Source organism: Rhineura floridana, chromosome 8 (assembly GCF_030035675.1).
Source record: "Rhineura floridana isolate rRhiFlo1 chromosome 8, rRhiFlo1.hap2, whole genome shotgun sequence".
In the NCBI taxonomy this organism is placed as follows: Eukaryota; Metazoa; Chordata; class Lepidosauria; order Squamata; family Rhineuridae; genus Rhineura; species Rhineura floridana.
Genome location: NC_084487.1, coordinates 17,442,995 through 17,467,973, shown reverse-complemented (window position 1 = coordinate 17,467,973; position 24,979 = coordinate 17,442,995). Strand labels below are relative to the sequence as shown.

The 24,979-nt window shown below is 42.6% G+C and overlaps 1 protein-coding gene across 2 annotated transcripts in view; it reads left to right on the top strand.

Moving 5' to 3' along the window:
• Window positions 1–24,979, top strand: part of SOX5 (SRY-box transcription factor 5) — a 1,141,232-nt gene that overhangs the window by 135,951 nt on the left and 980,302 nt on the right. The window contains exon 2 of one of the 2 annotated variants that reach the window (XM_061638411.1): window positions 2,440–2,494. The exons of the other annotated variant lie outside the window; for it this stretch is intronic. The gene's annotated coding sequence lies outside the window, so the exon portion shown is untranslated. The remainder of the gene's footprint in view (window positions 1–2,439; window positions 2,495–24,979) is intronic. 2 annotated transcript variants of the gene reach the window in all.

Sequence of the window (24,979 nt, the reverse complement as noted above, 5' to 3'; positions counted from 1 at the left end):
ATTGCAGTGTACACATAAATAAATAACACTAGGCTAGAGGGAGCGATAGTCTAAATGATACAGCTACCTGTGTTCCTCTCCATGGAGGGGAATGTGTTCCACAGTGAGGCCTGCCTGGCTCCTTCATTGCCATCTTTTCGGCACCAGATAAAGACTTATCTTTTCCCCCAGGCATTTGACAGACTGAGGAGATGTTTGTTTGTATTGCCGCGCTGCCCAAGCTTTCCGTGGCTGTATGGTTTGGGTGTCGGTTTTATTTATTTTGTATGGTATATTTACTTTTCTTTTTAACAATGTTGTACATTGCTTGGAGACCTTTGGGTGACAATTGACAAATAAATCTAATAAATAAAAACAATCATTGGTACTTTGAGGTCTAGTGCATTGAGAAGGAGGGGGGTTGTATGGAAAGAGAAGCGTTACGTCCGTTTTTGTCATATGCATTTGGTGACTCAGTGCTGGATTTTCTCTTAGAAAACACTATGAAAAGTCTCTGTCTCTCCCCCCGCCCCTGGAATTGGCCACTTTTGAACTGTTTCTATAGCAGCCCAAATGAGGGCGGGGGAGTGTTTAACCACTGATATATTAGTGAGGGGAAAGCTAACAATTACTGGGAGATTTTCTTTTCTTTTTTTTAACCCAACCTTATTAAAGAAATTGCATTAAAGATGAATGAACATTTATTTGAAATAATTATGTTTTAAGGTAGGTAAGATTAAAAGATGTTGAATGGAATATCGACTGTTTGGTAGGAATAGGAATAATGAGATTCCTGTCGCCTAATCTTATGATAATTGGGTTATTACTATGCAAATTAAGGTATTACCTTTAAAAAAAAAGGAGGTAAGGGAGAGTCTAGAGACAGCCATTAATCCATCTATCCTTAAAGCTACGCTGCCACTTATCTTTAGGTTGAAGATCCTTTTAAAAAACAATTTGGCAAGGTATATATTACATTATTATTATTATTTTGGTTTTTAATTATACATTTCTAGACTCTTTTGCCGTCTCTGAGGGATAATTGTACCCAATAATAATGGATAAGATTCCCACCCCCCACAGCCCTAAGGAGAGCCCTGCAGGATCTGACTGAAGCCTTATCTCAAAGGTCATCAACGCAGTGCCAATGGGCAGCAGTATACCCACCAGTACCTTCTATGGTACCCAGAAAAGATTGTTGCATATCTATATCCCCTGAAAAATACACAGTGCATGAGAGACTGCTGTTTCTGCTCATTTCCTATTTGCACTGGCTCAAACTCTTGTAAATTAAATATGCACCCCTAAAACATGCTGACATTCCATTGGATATCTGGATTGGACACCCACTGGTCATTCTGTTCTGAACAGAGGAGAGGTATAAAAAACTCACTTTTTCCTGTGAGTTAGCATGGCAATAGCTGATGTAGGCACCTCCCCTGCCCATTGATAGGTGCAGGTGATTGGGGGAAGGCATGACAGCACCATTTTGTGGTCCTCTCTCTCTCCTTTGCTGTTTTAGAGAAATATCCATCTAAATACATCCACTAGTGCCAGGATTTCCACTTGCACAATGGAACTTCTCCTTCCTCTCCTCTCCCTGTGCACTCCTGCGTCCTCCCCAAATCTACTCTGAGGGGTTAGGGGGAAATGCCGAACAGATTTAATTTACTGTAATGTTTTGATTATGTATTTTATTATATAGGTGTGCAATTTTATTGTAGCCGTCCTGAGTGCCCTATTGTCGGGTAGAAGGGCAGGATAGAAATTTGGTCAAAACTGAATGCATTTTTTCCCTTCCTGCTTTGTTCCGTTTCAATATGGAACCAGGAACCAGAACCTGTGGGGGGTAGGGATGGGTGGTGGTTTTGATGCAGTTCGCATTTCAAGCAGAATTTATCAGATCTGCACTTTCTGAAACAATATGAGAACCAAAACACAGCCATCCTTCGAAATGTGCAATTATTAGAATTTTGGGATGCAGTTCACCAACTAAGCAACATTTACAAAAATGTATATATTAGGGGAAAGTGTGCATAAAAATGAATGTATGAGTGAAACTTACATGCAAAAAGGCATGATATGATGAGAAATGGCTTGCAAAATGTGTATCTTTGTCAAAACTGCCTACAAAATGTGTTTATTTGGAGAAATTCACACAAAAATGTAGGAGAATTTTTATGAGGATTTTTTTTTTAAAAATCAGAGATTGATGCAGAAATGTAGAGCTGAATTTAACATTAGAAAAGTGAGAAACTGAGAGAAGTGAAACGGACAGATCTTTCCATCCCTATTGGGGGGACAGAGGATAGGGACTCCAGGCCTCCTCCTCCCTCCTCCCTCCACAGGTGATCCATCTTCCCTTGTTCTCCTCCAAGAAGGCTGCGGGGAGGCCCAGGAAGGTCATGCTGCTTGCAGCTTCTCCTGATGCTCCTTTCAGAATTTATTTTTTTTTTTTAGGCAGAAGAAGAGTGATGCTAGAGATCAACAGGGAATCCCAGACTGTCTCCTTAATGTGAGTGAGATGCTCTAAGTTTTCTTGTTAATTTCTGTACAAGCCTTTAATTATATCACTGGTCAACACTAATTTTATTGCCAATGATGTTTGATTGATTTTAGGGTAACTTTGTGTCGCTGATTCCAAATATGGCATCGGTTTTGCTAGATTGGCTCTAAATTTTGAGATAATGGATGCCCCCATTGAAAAACATAACAAATTCAAAAAATTTAATGGTCAGGCATAGCCTACCCACAAATGACATGGAAACTGTCTCAAATCATACAAAAGTAAACACATGAAATACCTAATGGTGTTGTATTCAGTACAATAACATTAAAACAAAGTAAGCTGATTCAGATAATCACAATTAATGCATAGAAAAATGCTGTGTGTGCAATTTTCTTTTATGTGGGGCATCAGGACAATCACGTTGGAGGCTCCAGCAGTAGTCTGTCATCATGTGTCTGTCCCATCTGCCTTGATACCTTTCCTCCATCACCTTTATATCCTGATGGAACCTCTCCCCTTGTTCCTTACTAAAATCACCAAGATTATCCAGAAGTCTGTCTAAGTGGCTATGGAGATAGTGTACCTTTATGCTCATACTAGTACCCAAATGTTTAAAGTTAGCGAGCATGTTTTGCACCAATTCATAATTGTCTGCTTTGTGGTTATCCAAGAAGTTCTTGACAACTGAGACATAACTCCACCAGGCAGAAGCTTCAACATCATTCATAAATTTAGTGAAATTCAAATCATTGATGAGTTTACGAATTTTAGGACCATCAAAGATTCCTGCTTTTAGTTTTTCCATAGGCAGTCCAAGGAACGATCTACAAATGTATTTGAAGCAATCACCATCTTTGTCCAAGGCCTTAACAAATTGCTTCATCAGTCCAAGCTTGATATGGAGTGGAGGGAGAATGATTTTTTCTCTGACAACCAATGGCTTGTTAATGATGTTCGCTGCACCTACAGTCATGTGTTCCCTTGAAGGCCATGTCACTTTTTTCCAATGATCTCACTTTGCCCTACTATCCCACAAGCATATGAAACAAGGGTGCTTCATGTATCCACTTTGCTGCCCAAGCAAGAAGTTCACCATTTTTAGATCAACACAAATAGACCACTGGTGCTCATGATAGCAGAGCTTCTGCAAGACCATTTTGATATTTTCATATTCTTCTTTAAGTTTTGTTGAGTGAGCAATTGGAAGAGATGCATAGCGGTTACCATTGTGCAATAAAACACATTTCAAGCTTCTGGTGGAGCTGTCTATAAAAAGCCACCAATCTTCTGGTCGATATTCCAGTAGTCCCATTTGGAGAAGAAGTCCAGGAATGTTATTGCAGTATACAAGTTCTTCATCTTGGCTGAAGTATGGAAGAAGTCCCTCCTCTCTTGTCTGATAAGCTGTTATGTTAGCTTCCGGCTGTAGACAGTTCTTTTCCATTAGCCTGGATGCTAAAAGTTCAGATGCTTGCTTTGACAGACTGAGGTCTCGTATCAGATCATTGAGTTCTTTTTGGGAGAACTGCCCAGGTGTTGAAAAGCTTTCTTCATATCCACTTCCAGGGCTACCACCTGTGCTACACTCCACATCCAGCATTTCTTCAACATCTGACAATGGAAGGTCAGGCAGTGAGGTAAACACTGGTATGGGAACGTCTTCGCTGTGTGGCACAGGTCGCCTTGCTGAGTCCAAATTAGGATACTCCCACTTACGTTTCTTGTAGCGATTGAAGCCTTTCACATTCACAACACAAAAATAACAATCATCGTGATGGTTTTGCGGCTCTCTCCACACCATAGGCATACTAAAGTTTAAACGTTTCCTTTCTCTATTTTTCCACTGTCGTAGGCACTCTACACAGGTTTTGCAAACCTTATGGGGAGCCCAAGACTTATCTTGATCTCCAAGCTTCACTCCAAAATGAGCAAGATATGCTTGTTTTACAAAGTCAGTGATGTTTTTTCTTTGTTTTTGCAGAATGTATTCGCCACCAGGGCCGGCTCCAGGAATGCGGGGGCCCTTGGGCATTAGCCTGCCCCGGGCCCCTCTGCTTCCCTTCTGCGATCCTGCGGATTGCAAGACAAGCTTCCGAACCGCCCGCCATCCCCAGTGCTTCACCTACCTTTCTCTGCTGTTCGTGCAGGGTTGCCATCAATAAAGATGGTGGCCGAGGTTTCCGTAAGGGACTGAAGCCTTTGCCGCCATCTTGGTTGATGGCATGCAGTGCGCGCATTGCTGCCATCAACCAAGATGGCGGCAGAGGCTTCAGTCCCTTACGGAACCCTCGGTTGCCATCTTTATTGATGGCAACCCTGCGCGAACAGCAGAGAAAGGTAGGTGAAGCGCGGGGGATGGCAGGCAGCTTAGAAGCTCGTCTTGCGATCCGTGGGATCGTGGAAGGGGAGCGGAGGGCTCCCCAGGGGCTCCTAGAGCTGCGGGGCCCTTGGGCCAGTGCCCAACCTGGCCGCCCTTTGGAACCGGCCCTGTTCGCCACAAACGTAGCAGAATGCATTAGGATTGTTTAAGCAGCCTCTTTGTGATGAACTCATATTCCTCTTCAAAAGAAAAAAAAGTATCAATATGATATTATATGCAATGGATAAACTTGCAAAACAATGTTCAAGAGTAAAAAGAGAGACCAAACCCTGCTGCATATGTCAGCAGCTACAGGTCATATTGGGGTACAATCGTCATTTGAAGGGTATCCATTATCTCAAAAACTAGAGCCAATTCGGCAAAACTAATGTCATTTTTGGATTTAGCACCCCAAAAATACCCTAAAGTCATTCAAACATCCTTGGCAACTAAAATTGTTGTTGTTGTTGTTGGGTTGTGTATTCATTTAAAATAAAGCGGAAATCTGATGCCTTCAGTATTGGTCGGCAAAGAGAATGGACTGGTGGATTTTCAAAAAATCTGGTCCCAAGTCCAATTTGGGCAGAATTCTCCCCCATCCCTAGGATAAACCTGGCATGATACAGGCTGCATACACACAATACATTTAATGCACATTTAAAGTACACAACATCTCCCAAAGAATCCTGGACACTGCAGTTTACCCCTCACAACTCCCAACACCTTTAACAAACTGCAGTTCCTAGAATTCTGCGGGGGAAGTCATGTGCTTGAAAGGCATGGTGTGTACACAGCCTCATACCCACTGATCTTATTCTCCATGAATTTGTCTACTCTCAGGCCACCTCCACACTATACAATTATTTATTTAGTTAGTTAGTTAGTTTATATCGCACCCTTCCTCCCAAAGGAGCCCAGGAAGCAAAACAACATTGGCAAAACAATAAAAGAGCATTCTAAAAACAATTAAAAACATTCTAAAACAGTTCATTCAAAACATTCTAAAAACAGTTGCAGATAAAAAAAAATTATTAAAACAGCAGCAGATAAAAAAGGAAATCTTCCATCCAGTTACATCTGTGTTGCGAGGAACACTTTCCTTCATCCATCAAATGCATGGGTAAACAGTAATGTTTTCAAATTCCTCCTAAAAGTCAATAGTGATGGAGACAAATGCATCTCACTGGGGAGGGCATTCCACAAACAGGGAACCACCACTAAAAAGAGCCTATCATGGGGTGTCACCAACCAGGCAGCCACTGGTGGCAGCACTACTAACAAACACCCTAACAGTCATGCCTTCCCCCCAAGAATACTGGGAACTGTCATTGGTAAAAGGTGCTGTTAAGGAGGTCCCTTTTCATCTCACAGAGCTACAATTTTCAGAGTGGTTTAACAGTCAATCCTTCTTCCCAGAGAACTCCTGGGAATTTAAAGCCCCAAAATGGCAGGGGTGTGGCGGAGTCGGCTCAGGATCCAGTGCTCTTTGCTGTCATGTGAAGGCAATTGGGCCTAATGCAGGGCTGGTCGCTGCATCGACTCTAGTGTGGTGCAGGGAACTGCCTGCCTACAACTTCAGGCCCAGGCCACTGTGGCCTCAATTCTCCGTAGATCCCTGCTGGACTACAGGGAGATTAGGATTGCTCCCAGGGATGCTAATCTAACTATATTGAGTGCATCACTTGGAGTTGCTACAGTACCAATGAAAATTACCTGCCTCACCCCAAGCTGTTATTTGGCATGGGGGAGAAGCTATGAGAGAACTGGAAAAGGTCCTCAAATGCAAAGCTGTATCACTGAACACTAAACTATGTATGGATGTGAAAGTTGGACAGTGAAAAAAGTGGATAAGAGAAAAATAAACTCATTTGAAATGTGTTGGAGGAGAGCTTTGTGCATACCATGGACCACAAAAAGAGAAATAATTGGGTGTCAGAACAAATTAAACCAGAACTATCACTAGAAGCTAAAGTGATGAAACTGAGGTTCTCATACTTTGGACAAATAATGAGAAGACATGATTCACTAGAAAAGACAATAATGCTGAGAAAAACAGAAGGGAGTAGAAAAAGTGGAAGGCCAACCAAGAGATGGATTGATTCCATAAAGGAAGCCACAGACCTGAACTGACAAGATCTGAACAGGGTGGTTCATGACAGATGCTCGTGGAGGTCGCTGATTCACAGGGTCGCCATAAGTTGTAATCGACTTGAAGACACATAACAACAACAACAAAGAAGCTTCTATTGGTTTGAATGAGAGCTTGCTTCCTGTGCCAAATAGCAGCTTTGGGGGTTGAAGTTTTATCTGGACCATGATGCAGGAGGATAGGATTAAAAACACCCTCCCCATGCCACGGTCCCAGGCCTGATAGGGGCCCTAGCAACAATTCAGTGTTACATATTTTGCAACAGGTTTTGCTTGGACCAAAATATGGACCAAAAGACCCACTTTGCATTGCTATTAATGGGATGCCCGTCCCAAACCCTATTTTCCTGCATGTGATCATGCATCAATACTTTTTTTTAAAATGTGTTTTTGGTTTGCTAAAATAGGGAAAACCAGCAAAAATTAACAAATTACAGTTATAGAAGAACAGCAACTAGTTATAGAAAACTGGGAATTATTTCCCGTCATGTGAAATACCTCAGCAAAGGGCACCTCTTCTCTCTCTCTTTTTGCTCTTTCTGTTTGAAACAATACAACGTGCATTGCTGGCTTTCAAAATGCAAGCTTTTCATGTTAAAAAAATGAACAAAGGTGAGCTGAAGGGGGAAGGAAGAACAGTGAGGTGGAGAGCGATGTAGGCTGGCTGGCTGATGACATACATTCAGAAAGTTCACAGAGATTTTCTGTAAATCCTCCCTCCCAGTTGGTACCCAATTGGAAGGAGCCATGTGACAGCCGATCCGGTGCCCCATCACAGGGGGGGAGACTCTGAATGCCCCAAGTGCTATAAATAATCCCCTGTAAGTATGCCATTCACTGCCCCTTCAGTTTCTTTCTGACCTATATATTCATCCTCGTTGCTCGTGACCAATTGCCTCTCCCCACTGCCCTACGCCCTTTGGCCAGGCGGCTGGCAGGCAGATGCATTGTGTGGCGGATGATGTTGATTGCTTCCCTGTCACTTGGCCCCTGAATAGTGTTGCCGCAGGAGGGCAGATGAACTTGCTGTCCGCAAAATGTGAAGACACTTGGCCTTCGCTGGCACAAGGTCGAGGGACCTGGGTTAGCTTCTGACCCTGTGTTCCCCCGGGAAAGGTTGCAATATACTTACTGCGCCACTGGGGTCAGCTGTTAAAAGCTGATTTTTAAGTAGCTCCGTATCTTTATCGATATGCAGATGCTGTTTAAGTGGGAGTAATTTGGACATTTAATCAAAGACGTGTGCACAATTCAATGCCGTAGAAGCAAGCAAAGCTCTCTTATTATAGATTCACGGCGCGGTGTTTTCATGTGTATTCAAGGGTAATAATACTGGGATACATTTCAAAGGAAAAGAGATCTGCAAAGGTAGAGATTTGGAGGGGTTTAAGCCTGTGTAAATGAAACTCTGTTGTTCAATTACAGCGGCTGGCTATGAATGCAGCCATGGGGCACGAAAGCCCAGGTTTTGGTCTGCTTCTCTGGATGCCTTTTAAAGAAACAGGAGAGCTTTACCTGCTTCTGAGGGTGGGAAAAGTGATTTGAAAAAGGACTTCACCTGTGGCTATCTGGGACACATGAGGCTCTCCATGAGAAGCCTCTGGACCAGAGCTGTCCTGGGACATTTTGGGTGGTATTCAACGCTACTCCTACTCAGAATAGATCCACTGAAGGTAATAGACATGACCATCTTAGATTCATTAATTTCATTGTGTCTACTCTGAGTAGGACTTAGTTGAATACAACATTTTGCTACTTTAGGCTGAGGACAAGTACTTTAAAGGTTATTATAAAGAGGAGGGCCCGAACCATTGGCCAAGAATGGGCCAAAAACAGCTAGCCATCCCTGCTTTAGAAAGTCACTTTTAAACTACAACAAAGACCACAACTTTGACAGCAGCAATTCCCTAACTGCTGCAAGAGAACTGCAAGGCATCCTGCAAGACATGCAACAACAAGGGCAACATGGACGATCAGGGGACTGGAAACAAAGCCCTGTGCAGAGAGACTGAAAGAACTGGGCATGTTTCGCCTGGAGAAGAGAAGCCTGAAGGGAGATATGATAGCACTCTTCAAGTACTTGAAAGGTTGCCACACAGAGGAGGGCCAGGATCTCTTCTCAGTTGTCCCAGAGTGCAGGACATGGAATAATGGGCTCAAGTTATAGAAAGCCAGATTTCAGGTGAACATCAGGAAAAACTTCCTAACTGTTAGAGCAGTACAACAGTGGAACCAATGACCTAGAGAGGTGGTGGGCTCTTCAACACTGGAGGCATTCAAGAGGCCTGTCGGATATGCTTTCACTTGTATTCCTGCATTGAACAGGAGGTTGGACACGATGGCCTTATAGGTCCCTTCCCACTCGACTATTCTGTGATTCTAAGATGGTGTCCCACCATTATCACTCCACATGCAGAATCCAGTGAGTCTTGCAGTTGAATCTGTCTGCACAGGTCTGTCCTCCTACACTTCACTGCCACTCCATGCTGCATCTGCCACCTGAGGCAGCTGCCTCCCTCTACCTAATGGGCTTTCCCTTTGTTGTGACTTCCTCATTCCTCTCTCCTGTCCAAAGCAGCCAGGAATTACTAGTTGTGTAAATGAGCATCCGACATGCGCACTGGGAGGGCTGTTATGAAGCCAATGTGGTGTGGTGGCTATAGATTGTTGGACTAGGACCAGGGAGACCTGAGTTCAAATCCCCCTTCAGCCATAACATTCACTGAGTGACCTTGGGCCAGTCACTTTCCCATAGTCCAACTCACCCCACAGGATTGTTGTGAAAATGAAGTGGGAGGGAGGACTGTTTTGAAACTATATATATATAGTTTCACACACAGACTTATTTATTTGTATATCCCGCCATTCCTCCTAGTAGGAGCCCAGGGCGGCAATATATGTCTGTGCGTACGTGCATCTATCTATCTATCTATCTATCTATCTATCTATCTGTCTATCTATCTATCTATCTATCTATCTATCTATCTATCTATCTATCTGTCTGTCTGTCTGTCTGTCTGTCTGTCTGTCTATCTATCTATCTATCTATCTATCTATTAGAACCCAACCTATTCTTGTGACTGTAATTTGTTTTAAACTGATTTTAATATTGTACTTTTAAGTTGTTTTAACCCCTGCTCTGGGACCCTATGATGAAGGATGGGTAAGAAATAATAATAATAATAATAATAATAGCAGCTTCCTTGAGCAACTTGAGGGAAAGGTTCGATACATATTATAATAAATATCAAAGCTACTGCTACAATCATCCGGAGGCTTCTGAATAGTTGTGTGAACAGTTTTGGGTTGAACTCATTGGAAGAAAGGTGGGATTATTTGTTTCAGTAAATCTTATTGGAAGAGAGTATAATACCTGATCAGGGTATTTGGTGGTCTCTGAGATCACGAATCTGATTTCGGTGCTAGAGCAGTGTCTTGCTGTAGTACAACAACTGCTTTGGCTGTGTCAAAAATTCTTTTATTAAGGTACCTTCCCTTGGATTTACAAGAGTAAGCATTAAATGGTGCAGAAGATACCAATGAAAATTATCAGAGGCCTGGAGCAAATATCCCATGAGGACAGGTCATACCTTTGCGGGGGAGGCATGCTCAGTATTTCCAAAGCCATTCATGGTAGGGAGAGAAAGAACTGTTATTACAGAGCCCAGGGTCAACCATTGAAGCTGCGTGTTGGAGGATTCAGGACAAACAAAAGGAAGGACTACTTCACACAATGGAGGGATTTGCATTCACAAGACATAGTGATGGGTGCCACCTTGGATGGCTTTTAAAGGAGATTAGACAAAAACATGGAGGATCAGACTAGTAATGGTTACGAGCCATGGTGGCTCTGATGTGCCTCCACTGTCAGAGGCAGAATGTCTCTGAATTACCAGCTGTTGGGAATCACAAGTGGGGAGAGTGCTATTGCACTCAGGTCCTGTTTCCGAGGTTCCCATGGGCATCTGGTGCAGCCACTGTGAGAACAGAATGATGAAGCAGCTAGGCCTCTGGTCATTTCCTGGGAAGAAAGATTGGTTGTTCAAGCACTCTGCAAATTGCAGCTCTGCAAAGGGAATACAGGCCTCCTGTAGCTACCCCACTGCCTCCTGCCTTTGGAGCGCTTGCAAGAAGTGGCTGCAGGAGTGAGACTGCGAGTGACATCACGGGTGGGGTGTTTCTAGGAGCAAAGCTGAAACTGTCTTAACTTCCTTTTATGTTTGCCATATTGCCAAGAGGTGTAATGTGGCCTGCTAAAGAATGTAATGTTATACTTGTAGTATTGAAAAGGCTTTTGTGTTTGCTGTGACGTTTGTTATTGTTGTATTACTGCTGTTGTGTTATTTTATCATGAAATTGTTTTTGTAGTTGTTTGCTTTTGTTGTAAGCCCATTTTTTTTTGTAAGTCGCTTTGAGTTCCATTTTGGGGGAAAAGCGACTAATAAGTATTATTATTATTATTATTATTATTATTATTATTATTATTATTATTATTATTGATGATGATAATGATGATAGTAACAACAACTCCTCCTCCTCCTCCTCCTCTTGTCAGTGCCCTTGACAAACTACAGTTCCCAGGATTCTTTGGGGGAAGCCAGGACCATTTAAAGTGGTATAATAGCATTTTAAATGTATGGTGTGGCGGTCGCCTTAGGAGATAGCAGCTGATAGGCAGGGCCACCCCCTGCACTGGTTGTAAGGAAGAAGACAGAAGGTGGACGCTGGCTGAGGGCAGACTGAGGTTGGTGGAGCAGACCACCATTATCCCTAATGGACCAGCCACCAGTGCCTTACAAGGGTATTGCAAGATCTACTGAAAGAATGTATTGTCTGTGTTTGTATTATATCCACATGAAATCTGTGATATAAATGGTATCATTTACCACAGGCTAAATCTGTGTCTTATTGAGATTACAATCTCTTTCTCTCCTCCTCCTCCTCCTCTCTCTCTGTGTATATTTATATGGTGTATTGTATAATTATTGGACCCTGTCTTGCAACATGTTGAGGGAAGCTTTTGAAGATATAATCTTACTTTGAGCTCAGTGGCTGAGTGCGTATAAGGCCCTCCCTATCTTTGCTTTGTCATGCATAACAATGGAATGCTCTGCAGCAACTCAGCGTCTTTAGATAATACCCACCTACATAAAATCTTGAAGGCTGGTACACAGTTTTTAAAAGGTCATAACAAAAAAAAAACTTGGCCTTGTAGCAGATTTTTTCAAGTCTTTTTTATTATTATTATTAAATGCAAATCAGTGAGCCTTCCTTCTCTTGGAGGAAGAAGAAGAAAATCCTTGCAAAATTTATTTGCAGAAGTATGAATTGTTCCAAGCCACAGGAGTAGAAGTATTTATGTGCTTCTAGATATCTTTTTATTGCTTATATTTTGTCTCACCTGGTTTATTTCAGTTCTCAGCCATTACTCTTAAGGAATCCATGACTTTTGGCAATCATTCAGCAGAGGAAAGTATTAGGAGACCAAGCTGGAACGTCTAATCTGAGCCTCTTCAGAATTCAGGGGATTTTAGGTTGGATTCTTTTGATCTGAAAGGACTTTGAAGGCTTTGACTCAACAGTGGGAGAAACCAATTTCTGATTCTGCAGGGGTCTGTGGTCAAAGCAAATATGCATCTTTTCCTGATTATGTAGCTATTTCCTTATGTGGGCAAGTGCTTAGCAAATAGGGACACTTCTGACCTTCTTCCTACCTGAAGTTCTGCTGGGATTCTGGAATTGTGAATATTGTGGTCTAATTTTTCCAGTGGAAATGATAATCAGAAATTCTCCATTCCCCTCCCCCCAATCATTTTGTTGTATGGCACACCATGCATGGATAGTCTCACTTTCTTCAGTTTGTTGACATATTTCTTATTCTCTGTATTAATGATGAACATAAGTACATTGATAAAACATAGCAACAGAAGCAGTCTTGCTGTGATCATTCAAATGGTAACATGAGGATTCCCCAAGCGTGGAGTTCTACTGATGTGCCTGTGCACTTGGGCGCATGGATGAAACACTGCAAAAAAACAAGCTTGATGTATGATTGCATTGAATGTCTTTCTAAGTGGTGTTTTACTTGTGTACATTGATTTTTAAAAAATGTAAAAAAAAGCAGTCTTGAGGTGATAGTACAACTGGTTGTATCAGTAAAACACCACACAAGGAGATTCTTGATGCAATCATGCATACAATCAAATGAAGATTGCTGCTTTCCTTTCTTGCTCACAGAGGAGTCATTGAGGAAGGAAAACATGCAAAGGAGCTGAAGGAACTGAAAGCTACAAACAAATAGCAAACCCTGCAATTCTGGAACTTGTTTTAGAAATTCTTCTAATTAAATTAGTGATTGATTGACTATCGTGCATTTGCACTCCACCTTCCCTCTATCATGGAATCCAAGGCTGTGCATATATAGTTCCCATTCAGGCACTCAGCAGACACCAAACCTGCTTAGCTTCAACAAGTTGATAGAGAAATTCCTCAGAAATTAAGAGTGGAATGCTGGGCAGAGTGAACTCACAATCCCGTCAGGGAAAAGGCCACAGTTCAGTGTAGCTCAGGGCCAGTTCTAAGGGGTGGCCAGGTTGGGCACTGGCCCGAGGGTCCTGTAGCTACAGGAGCCCCTGGGGGCCCCTGAGGGGCCCTCCACTCCCCTGTGATCCGCGGCATGAGCCATGCCACAGATTGCAAGACAAAACCTTCCATGCCACCCACCATCCGCTCCGCTTCACCTACCTTTCTCTGTTGTTCTTTGCAGCTGCGCGCACTGTATGCGCAGGGTTGCCATCAATCAAGATGGCGGCCGAGGTTTCTGAAAGGGACTGAAGCCTCGGCCGCCATCTTGGTTGATGGCATTCAGTGCGCGCATTGCTGCCATCAACTAAGATGGCGGCAGAGGCTTCAGTCCCTTACGGAAACCTCGGCCGCCATCTTGATTGATGGCAACCCTGAACGTGCAGTGCGCGCAGCCTCAATGAACAGCAGAGAAAGGTAGGTGAAGCGGGGCGTATGGCAGGGGGGTGGCGGGTGGCTCGGAAGGGCTTGTCTTGCGATCCACAGGATTGCGGAAGGGGAGCGGAGGGGCCCGGGGCAGGCTAATGCCCAAGGGCCACCACATTCCTGGAGCCGGCCCTGGTGTAGATCATCTGTTTTGCATAATGAGGTTCCCAAGTTCAATCCCCAGCATCTCCAGGTAGGACGGGGAGCCACTGCCAGTCAGTGCAGACAATACTAACCTCAATGGACCAATGGTATGACTCAGTGTAAGGCAGCTTCCTGTGTTGTTCCCAAGGGGCAGGACTTCAACAACAGGCCTAATCCACTACTCCCCAGTTCCTGCAGAACTGGGCTCTCATTTAGCAGCACTGTGATGATTGTCTTGCCCACATGTTATATTCTGCTCTCCAGTGCTGAGACTGCGTTTGCACCATTCAAAGTGTTTTGTGAACTAGTCTAATGTCACCTGAGGCGGGTCAGGTGCCTTTGTTCCTAAAGGGCTCAGGGCACAGGCATGGCACAATTGTGGACAAGCTACTCCCGATACGAACCCACCCGTACACTATGCTCAACATCTAAGGCCCTCCTCTGGGTGCCTACTCCGAGGGAAGCTCGGAGGGTGGCAACAAGGGAGAGGGCCTTCTCAGTGGTGAACCCCAAATTATGGAATGATCTCCCTGACGAGGTGCGCCTGGCACTATCACTGTTATCTTTTTGGTGCCAGGTCAAGACTTTCCTCTTCTCCCAGGCATTCTAGCATGTGTTTTTAAATTGTTTTAAATTTTTTTAAAACTGTGTTTTAAATTGTTTTAAAAAGATGTGTTTTAAATTTGTATATTTGTTTTTAAGTTTTTAGTTACTGTAAACCGGCCGGAGAGCTTTGGCTATGGCGCGGTATATAAATACAATAAATAAATAAATACAATAAATAAATAAATAAATATGTGTCGATGCCTGTAGTCAAATCAAGATGGTGAGTGGCTGGTTTCTCATTGGCACTGCACTGTGAAGTGCACCCAGCCGCTCTGTAAGCAAAGTATGTGTGTTTGTGTGTGTCTGGGGGGGGTATGTTTAAAAAGGGAGAGAAAGGGGAAGGCGATCTGGCATACATTTGGGGCTTGTGTCCCCATGGCCACCCTTTAACAATGCCCCTTTGCATAGACCTTACAGATCTATATTTTCCTCAGCTGTTTCCCACCTAATTTTGTACCTTTGTATGTGCACTATCCATGATCTTGCAATCGAATGTTGGAACTTGCCCTTTGCCAAAGAAACAAGATTCCAGGGCTTAAAAACTCAAAGTGTTATAGATTGTCAATTTTTGTACCCTAAAAACAAACAAACGTGGAGTTGGCTCAGTTGCTTCCCTTCACCTTGTATCTCCATGATAGGCATCCTTGACAAACAAACTTAGTTTGTCCATCTCCTATTGGAACAATGAAGTCTAGGATTCAGAAAGCCTGGGAAAGGTGAACATCTTAAAATTAAGTTATGATTTGGGGTGCAGATCAAGGACTGTAATGATGATAAGAGCAAAATGCATTATATCTGACTAGAACTATGAGATCGTGTGGGTTTGATTATGTGAATATTTATCAATATATTTATACAGTATTTCAAAGTATATTTAAATATAGGTGGTTGACAATTATTTATTTATTAAACTTGTATGCCCGCTTTATGTTTCATGAAATCTCAGAGGGGTTTACATCTCAACAAAATACGTTATATATTACATAAAAATACAAATTCCACATTCAATACAGCTACTACTAATAAATCCTACATTTTAAGTAATATAAGCAATAAATCTCTAAACAGTGTACATTTATAGGATATTTATAGCTGTATATAACTTTTTTGTATTTCTGTAATAACATTTTATGGGATTTATATGTAATAACAATAAAGATGTATTTATTTTTTAAAAAGAAAATAAAAACAAAGGCTGCTTAATGGCAACATTCATCCTGGTAGGATTTTGTTGGAGGAGGCAAGCGAGAGATAGGTGCCAACAATGGTTAACCAGCCATGCCAGCAATGGCACAATGGAGACAAGGGCAGCTTTAAATGAAATGAACTGAATATTTCATTCAGCCACTCGGCTGCCTGCTCCATTTGCCTCCTTTGCTAGTCTGAGATCTTAATCTAAAGTGACAACAACATCAGTTTCGATGTGCACCAGTCACACAGAACATGACTTCCTTAACATAAACACTATTTACATGGAGTGTCTGGCTAGAGAAGGGAATCGGGAGCGTGCCCTACTAAGGCACAAGGCTTACAATGAGGGACAGCTAACAGGAAATGGAGAATTAACAGAGGCAAATGAATGCCTGACCCTTGGAGTGCACATCCCTGACACGTTTGTACACACGGGGACTTTGCATGGCTAACCTGTTTTCCTGTAATGACTGTTCTTTATAAGAAACAATAAAAAAGAACCTTTTCATTTTTGGCATTTAACTAACATGCAACTACTTTGCACGAGATAAGAAGAAGGATCTGTGGCTGTAGTTATGGAATAGTTTCAAACACTCCCTTTTGCAGCTCCCTGACCTTTGCTCTTGTCCTTCCATTAAGCATATTTCATTCATTTCTCCCACTTCCCTGAGCAATGGAAAGTTCTGACTGGATTAATAACAACAATAACAATAACAATAATAGATTTATTGATTAATTATTTAATTGGTCATTTTCCATATGAGGAGGGAGATCTGGAGAACAATGGTGGGTTCTTGGTAGTGACGGGTTGGTGATATAGATGGGGGAGAAATTAATCTTAGTTTGCTCCTTCCGAAACACAACCATTGCAGTTCTCTGAATTTTGCAATTTCATCTTCCCGCCAAGTAATGTGTCCAAAAATGCATATGCTAGGGTAAAGTGTGCCTAAAAATACACATATTCATGAAACTAACATATAAAAATGTGTTACTCTGGGGGAGATTACTTTGTAAAAATGTTTATATTGGGCAAAATTGCATACAAGGATATCTATATTAAAAGAAATTTGCACTAAAATTCTGAATTTAAGTGAGGATAAATGAGAATCCAAAAGAAATTGAAACTGACATACGAATGTAGGAGGCTGCCTTATACTGAGTTAGGTCATTGGTCCATCTAGCTCATGATTGCCTACATTGACTGGCAACAGCTCTCGAGGCTTTCAGGCAGAGGACATTCCCAGCCCTACCTGGAGATGCTGGGGATTGAACTTGGGACTTTCTGCATGCCAGGCAGATGCTCTACCACTGAGCTACAGCCCTTCCCTGCAAGATATGCCCATCTCTATTCTCAAGCAACTGTAACCAATCAATCCCCTTCTCCAACCCCTTGTTCTTCCATTATCTGTCATTCATTTCTCTCACTTTCAGCTGGGGTAGCCTTTTACATAGTCACTTTCCACTTGAGGAGGGAGCACCGGAGAGTGATGGTGGTGGTGGTAGTGGTGGATTGATGACAGCATTTTCTTTGCAAATATATGACTTGAGCAAATGGAGCAGGTAGACAAACAGTACTAGTCTTTAAAGCAGCATTAGCCCTCCCCCACAAAGAGGAATGAAACAGAAGAGGAATTGCACACAAGGGCAGCCCCAGAATGGCTTCCAAAAGTTGAGCCTTTGCTGTCAGTTCACTATGAGGATGTAAGAAAAAATAGGAATTTATTGTGTATTCAAACCCGATGTGTTTCAGCCTACAGTAGGGCCCCGCTTTACGGCGCTTCACTTTACAGCGATTCGCTAATACAGTGGTCTCAATTAGATGCAATTAGACTAAAGCCCCACTCATACGGTGCTTGTTCCACTTTTACGGTGGTTTTTGGGCACCGGGCACCATTCTATTCAATGAGTTCCGCTTTACAGTGGTTTTCGCTTTACTGCAGGGGTCCGGAACGTAACCCGCTGTATGAGTGGGGCCCTACTGTATTGGTTTTTAGGCCTTCATCAGGGGAGTGCAGGCTAATGAGAAGTTCAAATGAGCAGACCGTTTACAACAATATAAACGCCCCCTTTTTTTCCTGGTTTGGATGCCAGCCACTCCTCGTTGTCACTATGAGGATGTCCCATTGCTGTCCTCAGACTCCATTGCAGAAGTCCAGTCAGATCAGAGCGCACACACACACACACACTCCAACAGAGTTGAAGACTACTGGAGTGGGCTGGGTCCCCTGAACTGAAGAGGCAGCTTCCAGTAAAGGTGGGGCTAACCGCTGTGATGCCTGCCAACCTGCTCCTATACAGGGCTCAGTCTCAGCTTCTTTGTTGCTGAAGCAACATCAGAGCTTTGCTGTAAGTTTATGTTTAGCCTGAATCCTGCCTAAAGCCTAGCCTAACAGCAGGCAGGACATTTGCTCATTTTTCCTTTGCAAGCTCCATTTCAAACTTCCAAAAAATTGATCCCCCATCCAGTTTGGTAGGTAGATGTGCCTAAGAGACGTGTCAGCCAGGGAACTTGTTAGGGGATGACCCAGGGGAGCTGACACCTGGATCTTTTCTGCAGACCCTTGGTCTCTTGCCATTTTTCTTCCTTTTTTTTTTAAAAAAAAAATACCAAACTTTGCTTAAAGGGAGGCTAGGCGCACTATAAAACACAATGCTGGTGAAACCCCAGTCAACTGACATCTTCATTTGCCCAGGGATCTATATATATAAATTAGCATACACAAGTTTTATGCATATTTGTGTTATGGGTAGGGATGGTTGAGAATTTCGATTCAGTACACATTTCAAGCAGAATTTATCAAATTTGCAATTTCTGAAACAATATGAGAACCGAAACACAGCGTTCCTTCGAAATTCACATTTATTAGAATTTTGGGGTGCAGTTTGCCAACTAACATTTACAAAAATGCATGCATTAGGGGAAAGTATGCATACAAATGAATATATGCGTGAAAATAGCATGCAAAAAGGCATAAAATGATGAGAAATGGCTTGCAAAAATGTCTACCTTTGTCAAAACTGCCTACAAAAATGTGTTTATTTGGAGAAATTCACACTAAAATGGTGGAGAACTTTCATGAGGATTTTTAAAAAAAATCACAGATCGCTGTAGAAATGTAGAGAACTGAATTTAACATTGGAAAAATGAGGAACTGAGAGAACCGAAACAGACAAATCTTTCCATCCCTAGTTATGGGCCTGTTCCTTTAAGAACCTGGCAGTACCTTTGACAGCACTCCTAAAAAGCTGTTAGTGATTATTTAAGCAAGCATCTTCTAGCTACAAAACATCTTTTGCTATCCCATAAGAGGAAAAAGAACGATAGAGATGTCACATCACTTTGCACAATCACAGCATCATCAGGCTTCTCCTTCACCACCAGAGAGTGGACATACAAGAGGCAGTTCTGTTTAGAAAATGCAGAGATCTCAGTGGCATGGCATGCATATTGAGACATTTGCACTCCAGGTTAATTGTCTCAAGAAAGAGATTTGTTGAAGTGTATCTCCATTTTGCTTCTGTATATAACGAGAAAATTCCATATATGCCAGTTCTGATGCAACAGTATGCACTATTCCTCCCTACACCCTAGCAGTTCCTAGAAATATTTCAGTCTTCCAGCATTCTGGCTTGCCGTTGTATGTTTGGGACAGTTATGCAAAAGCTGTTTTCATGATGCATATCCAAAGCATTTTGGGGTATTGCGTGCACAATGTTTTCCACAATTGGCTTAAACACAAACCATACGCTGCTTTTTAGTCTTTCATCATGATAGTGGTGGTGTCTATTCAAAAAACACAGACATTTCTCTATGAACATAATATAGATCTGAATCTTGTTGAGCAGCACACGTGAAGCTGATTGAATTTTCCATCACATTTCTCATCCAATCATAGCTTTTGGGAGTGTGGATTCAATGAGGCTCCGCTTAAAGTTACTGCCCATTCTAGATGCATCTCTGCAATAGCGAACTGACTATTTTCACAGATATTTGCAGCATTCTTAACATCTGTATGCTTCCACTGCAACGTGTGAAGTTTTTCCTAAATTTTTAACTGTTTGTGATATACAGATTTACATCTACATTTATGCATAGTGCTAAGGTTTTAACCCAATGAATTATGATTTTGTTTTTTTGCCAGCATTTACCCCCATGAATCAGAGTAGGCCATTAGGCAGGGCCAGTTCTAAAGGGTGGCCAGGTTGGGCATTGGCCCAAGGGCCCCAGAGCTACAGGGGCCCTCCGCTTCCCTTCCGTGATCCATGCCCCCCACGCCCCCCACTTACCTGTCAGCCGGCTTTTTAGCATTGCCCTTAATGAAGATGGCGGCCACAGCTTCCCTAAGGTACTGAAGCTGCTGCCGCCATCTTAGTTCATGGCAGAGATGTGCGCGCATAGCTCACTCGTGTGCCATCAACAAAAATGGCGGCGGAGGCTTCATTCCCCTTAGGGAAACCGCGGCCGCCATCTTCATTAAGGGCAATGGTAAAGTCTAGACAGGTAGGGGGGCTGTGGGGGGCACGTGCATGCATACACACACACACACACTGGGGGGCCAGGGCAAGCTGATGCCCAAGGGCCCCCACATACCTGGAGCCGGCCCTGCCATTAGGCGCTTCTTACAACTTCAGTATGAGCACAGATTCCTAATGATATGTACTAGTCCAACTGATCCAAAAGTGGCAAACATCCTCTAATTCCTGCAAAATGTACTATTATCTATTGAAGATTTTCTTTCTCTCGGGAAACAACTCATAAAGAGAAATGTATTGTGTGTGTCCATTATGGGCAAAGCTTCCTAAACATAAGCCATCCAGAAATGTTACAGAAGAGTATAAGCATAACCAGTACTACAGCCACAGCTTCCAATACACAGCTAAGGCCACATCCACACTATGCGTTGTATTCAAGCAAGTCCCATTTAGAATATATTTACTGAAATTAATGAACCTACATTAAGAAATGTCTTTTAACTTCAATGGGTCTGCTCTGAGAAGGACTAGCACTGAATACTACCCTATACATGTAAAGCAATATTATATTATTTTAAATAGTCATGGCTGATCCCCTCTCCCAAAGAATCCTGGGAACTGTAGTTTGTTAAAGAGTGCTGAGAGTTGCTGGGATTAGCAACAATTAGCTGCAATTTCCAGAGTACCCTGGGAAGTGGGATTGATTGTTAAACCACTCTGGGAATTGTAGCTCTGTTGAGCAGAGCCATTGATCCTGCTGGATGAGACTCAGGCAGGACAGAGAGCTGCAGCATTGGGCCTGTCTTCTCCTGGGAAGATGCAGCAGGGAGGTCTCAACCTTTTTGTGAGTTTTTCTGCCTGATGCCTGGGTCTCCTTCCTGCCTGATGCCTGCCCCGTGACAGCTCCAGATCACTTTGGGTCATCCAACCCGCCCCACAGTGACCTGTGGCTGTCTGAACCCAACTCGGACGATGCCCTCCAAATAGGTCCAATTTGGCTCAGGACTTGGATGAATCCAGTGCACAGCCCTACTTTAAATGTACAGTGTGGATGTGGCCTAATAGTGCAATCCTGTAAGTGTCTACTGAAAACTAAGCCCCATCGAGTCTGATGGGACTTGCCGCCAGGTGTATGTGGGTATAGGACTGCAGTGTAAGCAAACCTGATTTTCAGCAAGCGTTCGTGAAGGCCAACCAAAAAGAAAAGGTATTCTGCTAGAGAGAATCATGGTGACTTTACACCCTTTATTAATTATTTGTTATTGTTGACTTCTATGTGTCATTGTGATGGCTTAATTTTATACAGTTTTCTGGGGCAATGTCACATGTTGGTAGCTAAGACAGTGGTTCTTAACCTTTTTTGGATCACAGACCTCTTTGAGAATCTGATGGAAGCTATGGACCCCCATAAATATATAAGTAAATAAATACAATTTATTTTATTGCACTAGATTTGTGTTTGTGTATGTGTGTGTTGTTCATGGAACACATAAAGCCCATCCATGGATCCTCTGAGCATCCATGGACCACAGGTTAAGAACCCCTGAGCTAAGAGCATGAGCTGAGAAGACTATGTGATGTAGCAGCTAAAGCAGCCTTCTCCAAACTGGTGCCCTCCTCATGTTTTGTACTACAGCTCCCATCAGCCCATCCAGCATGGCCAATGGTCAAGGATGGTTGGAGTTGTAGTCCTACAACATCTGGAGGGCCACAGGTTCCTCATGCCTGTAATATGCAACTATTAATTAAAAGATTTTCCTGTATTTTCTCCAGGAGATGCTTGCATTATATAATCACTAATCACTAAGTAGATTAGACCTTAAGGAGCATACATCTTTAGCATATAATAATCATCTCACTAACATAAAAAAAATAGATTAACTTAGACCAGCACACTCATACTTGAAATGATGACTGTCTATTACAAGTAGATTTATTGAGGATTAACAACTAATAGAACAGTATCTATTTCATGGTTGCTAATCCCCAATGAGTGTTTTTTAATAATTAATTGGCACTTAACGAAGGGATTATGTTCATTGTGGTGTAGTATAGGAAGCAATAAAAAAGCTTCTATGGATGATTAAATGCCGAAGGGAGTAGTTTCATGATGCAAAAGTAGGAACACGATAAGGAGTCAGGGTGGAGGGGAGGCATATCATTGTGTTTTCTTGTTCCCTACTATATAAGAAGGGCCAGCCCTGTCATTAGGGAGAGTGAGGTAGCCGTCTCAGGCAGCAGAAGGTGGGGAGCAGAACGGAGGTATCGGGGAAAATGCTGTGTGTGCCACCTACTTCACAAGGTTGTCATGAGGCTGAAATGGGGGTCAAGAGTCTATGAATGAAGGTGAAGAGATCCAAGTTCCTCAGAGGAAGGGTGGAATAAAAATGTTTTAAATAAATAATAGCTATTGGCTATTTATTTAGAATCTTAGCTCTTCCCTTGCCATGAGATGATTTCTGAAGAATCGGTATGGAAATAATGCCAGTATGAAAACTGCACATTGAGAAGACTAACTCCTGAGTAGTCTATTTTAATGTTAAAGTGCAGATTGTTTTTATTGTTATTGTTATATTTATTGTTATAGCTTGGAAAAGTTACTTTTTTGAACTACAACTCCCATCAGCCCCAGCCAGCATGGCCACTGGATTGGGCTGATGGGAGTTGTAGTTCAAAAAAGTAACTTTTTCAAGCTCTCTCTCCCAAATACAACAGGAATCATTCCATTAAGTCAGAGCTAAGTCAGACAACAGGACTCTGCAAGACATTTTCTTTTTAAACCAGCGATACATGTGATTACAAAAAGTGGTCAATCTATACAAATTTCATGAGACTTTTAAAGTGTCACTTCATGGTTTGAATTGTTCATTTGCAGCTCTCACTTGGGTCAGTTTGTGTTATTGACTTTTTCAAAGGACATACACAAGATATACTTGATACATTATATAATTGCACTACTTATGTGGACATACTTCTTATGTTGTCAGGCTGCTATGTGGAACATAACTATTGGAGGCAAGTAACAAATATAATACACAGACCTGAATTTACAAGATCTGAACAGGGGGGTTCATGACAGATACTCTTGGAGGCCACTGATTCAAAGGGTCGCCATAAATCGTAATCGACTTGAAGGCACATAACAACGACAAATAAATATAATGGATGGTATTCAATCTAGTCCTACTCAGAGTAGACCCATTGAAATTAATGGACATGACTAAGGATCATTAATTGTAATGGGTCTGCTCTGAGTAGGATTTAGTTGTACACAACCCAATATTAGAATTTATAGGAATTAGATTGGGATGAAGTCCTTTGTTAATTTTATATAACTGAATTCAAGAAATATTAAAAATATTGTGAAATCATGTACTTATTAATCTCAGCAAAATTGTACAGACCCATAAGTGGAAAGAGTTGCAACCTCCATTATTTTGGGTGTGGTTCTTGAAGTGTCTGGATTTTGGAGAGAGGGGCAAATTAACAGATGTGATACAGAGAAAATGAGGTGACAATCAGGCAATGACTATTTGCTGAAAAATGAAAACAGTATAGTCCAGGGATGGAGAACTTGTGGCTCTCCAGATCAGGAGTGAGAAGCCTTTTGTAGCCTGAGAGCCACATTCCCCCCTGCCAGTGGTGGGTGTGGCCAGAGGTAAAAATGGCCAGAGCAACAAATGCATTTTTAAGGTACGTTTTGGTAGAGTAGGTTAGTTTATGGACACACTCATCCCCCCTCTGTCCTCCATCCAGGCAAGCAAGAGGCATGATCAGAGGTCAAGGACACATCCTGGCCAGGCAAAAATAATCACTCAGGGTGCAAAGCAGGGCCAGTGAGGAGTGTAGCCTGGAGAGAGTGGGTGTGGCTGGGGAGGTGATGTGGTGTCAGAAGAGTCTCAAGAGCCAGCTAAGAAGGCTTGGAGAGCGCCATTTGGCTCCCAGGTCTGAGGGTCCCCACCCCTGCTGTAGATGTTGCTGGATGACAACTCCTATCATCCCTGACCATTGGCCATGCTGCCTGGGGCTGATGGAAGTTGGAGTCCAACAACAGCTGGAGGGCCATCAGTTCCCACCCTTGCTTTATAGATTATTGGAAAGAGGATTGTGGAAACGTAAGGCTCAATAGGTACTTGTTGGTGCAAGTATTGCAAGTATTGAAACTGGAGCTTGAATATTTCCGCATGATTTTTTTTAAAAAAAATATTGTAACCATGATGAAGATGAGGATAAGATGGATGTAAACTAGTTCCTGAACACTAGGTTGCTTAATGGCTATTATCCATGATTGCTAAATGCAATCTGCCTTTCAAGGCAGTATACCCCTGATTATTGGATGCTGAGAGAAAGCAAGAGGATATGGCAGTCTCCATCCTGCTCTGCTTATGAACTTCCAAGGGGCATCTGGTTGGCCACTGTTGAAAATAAGAGTGTCGACTTGGATGGACTCTTGGTCTGATTCCCACATAGGCAGCTCTCCAGTCGTTGCAGATTGTTGTGTGGGTGCAAATGCATTGTGGACAGGAGTCGGGCAGTCACTGGTCATTTAGAGCAGGCTTTCC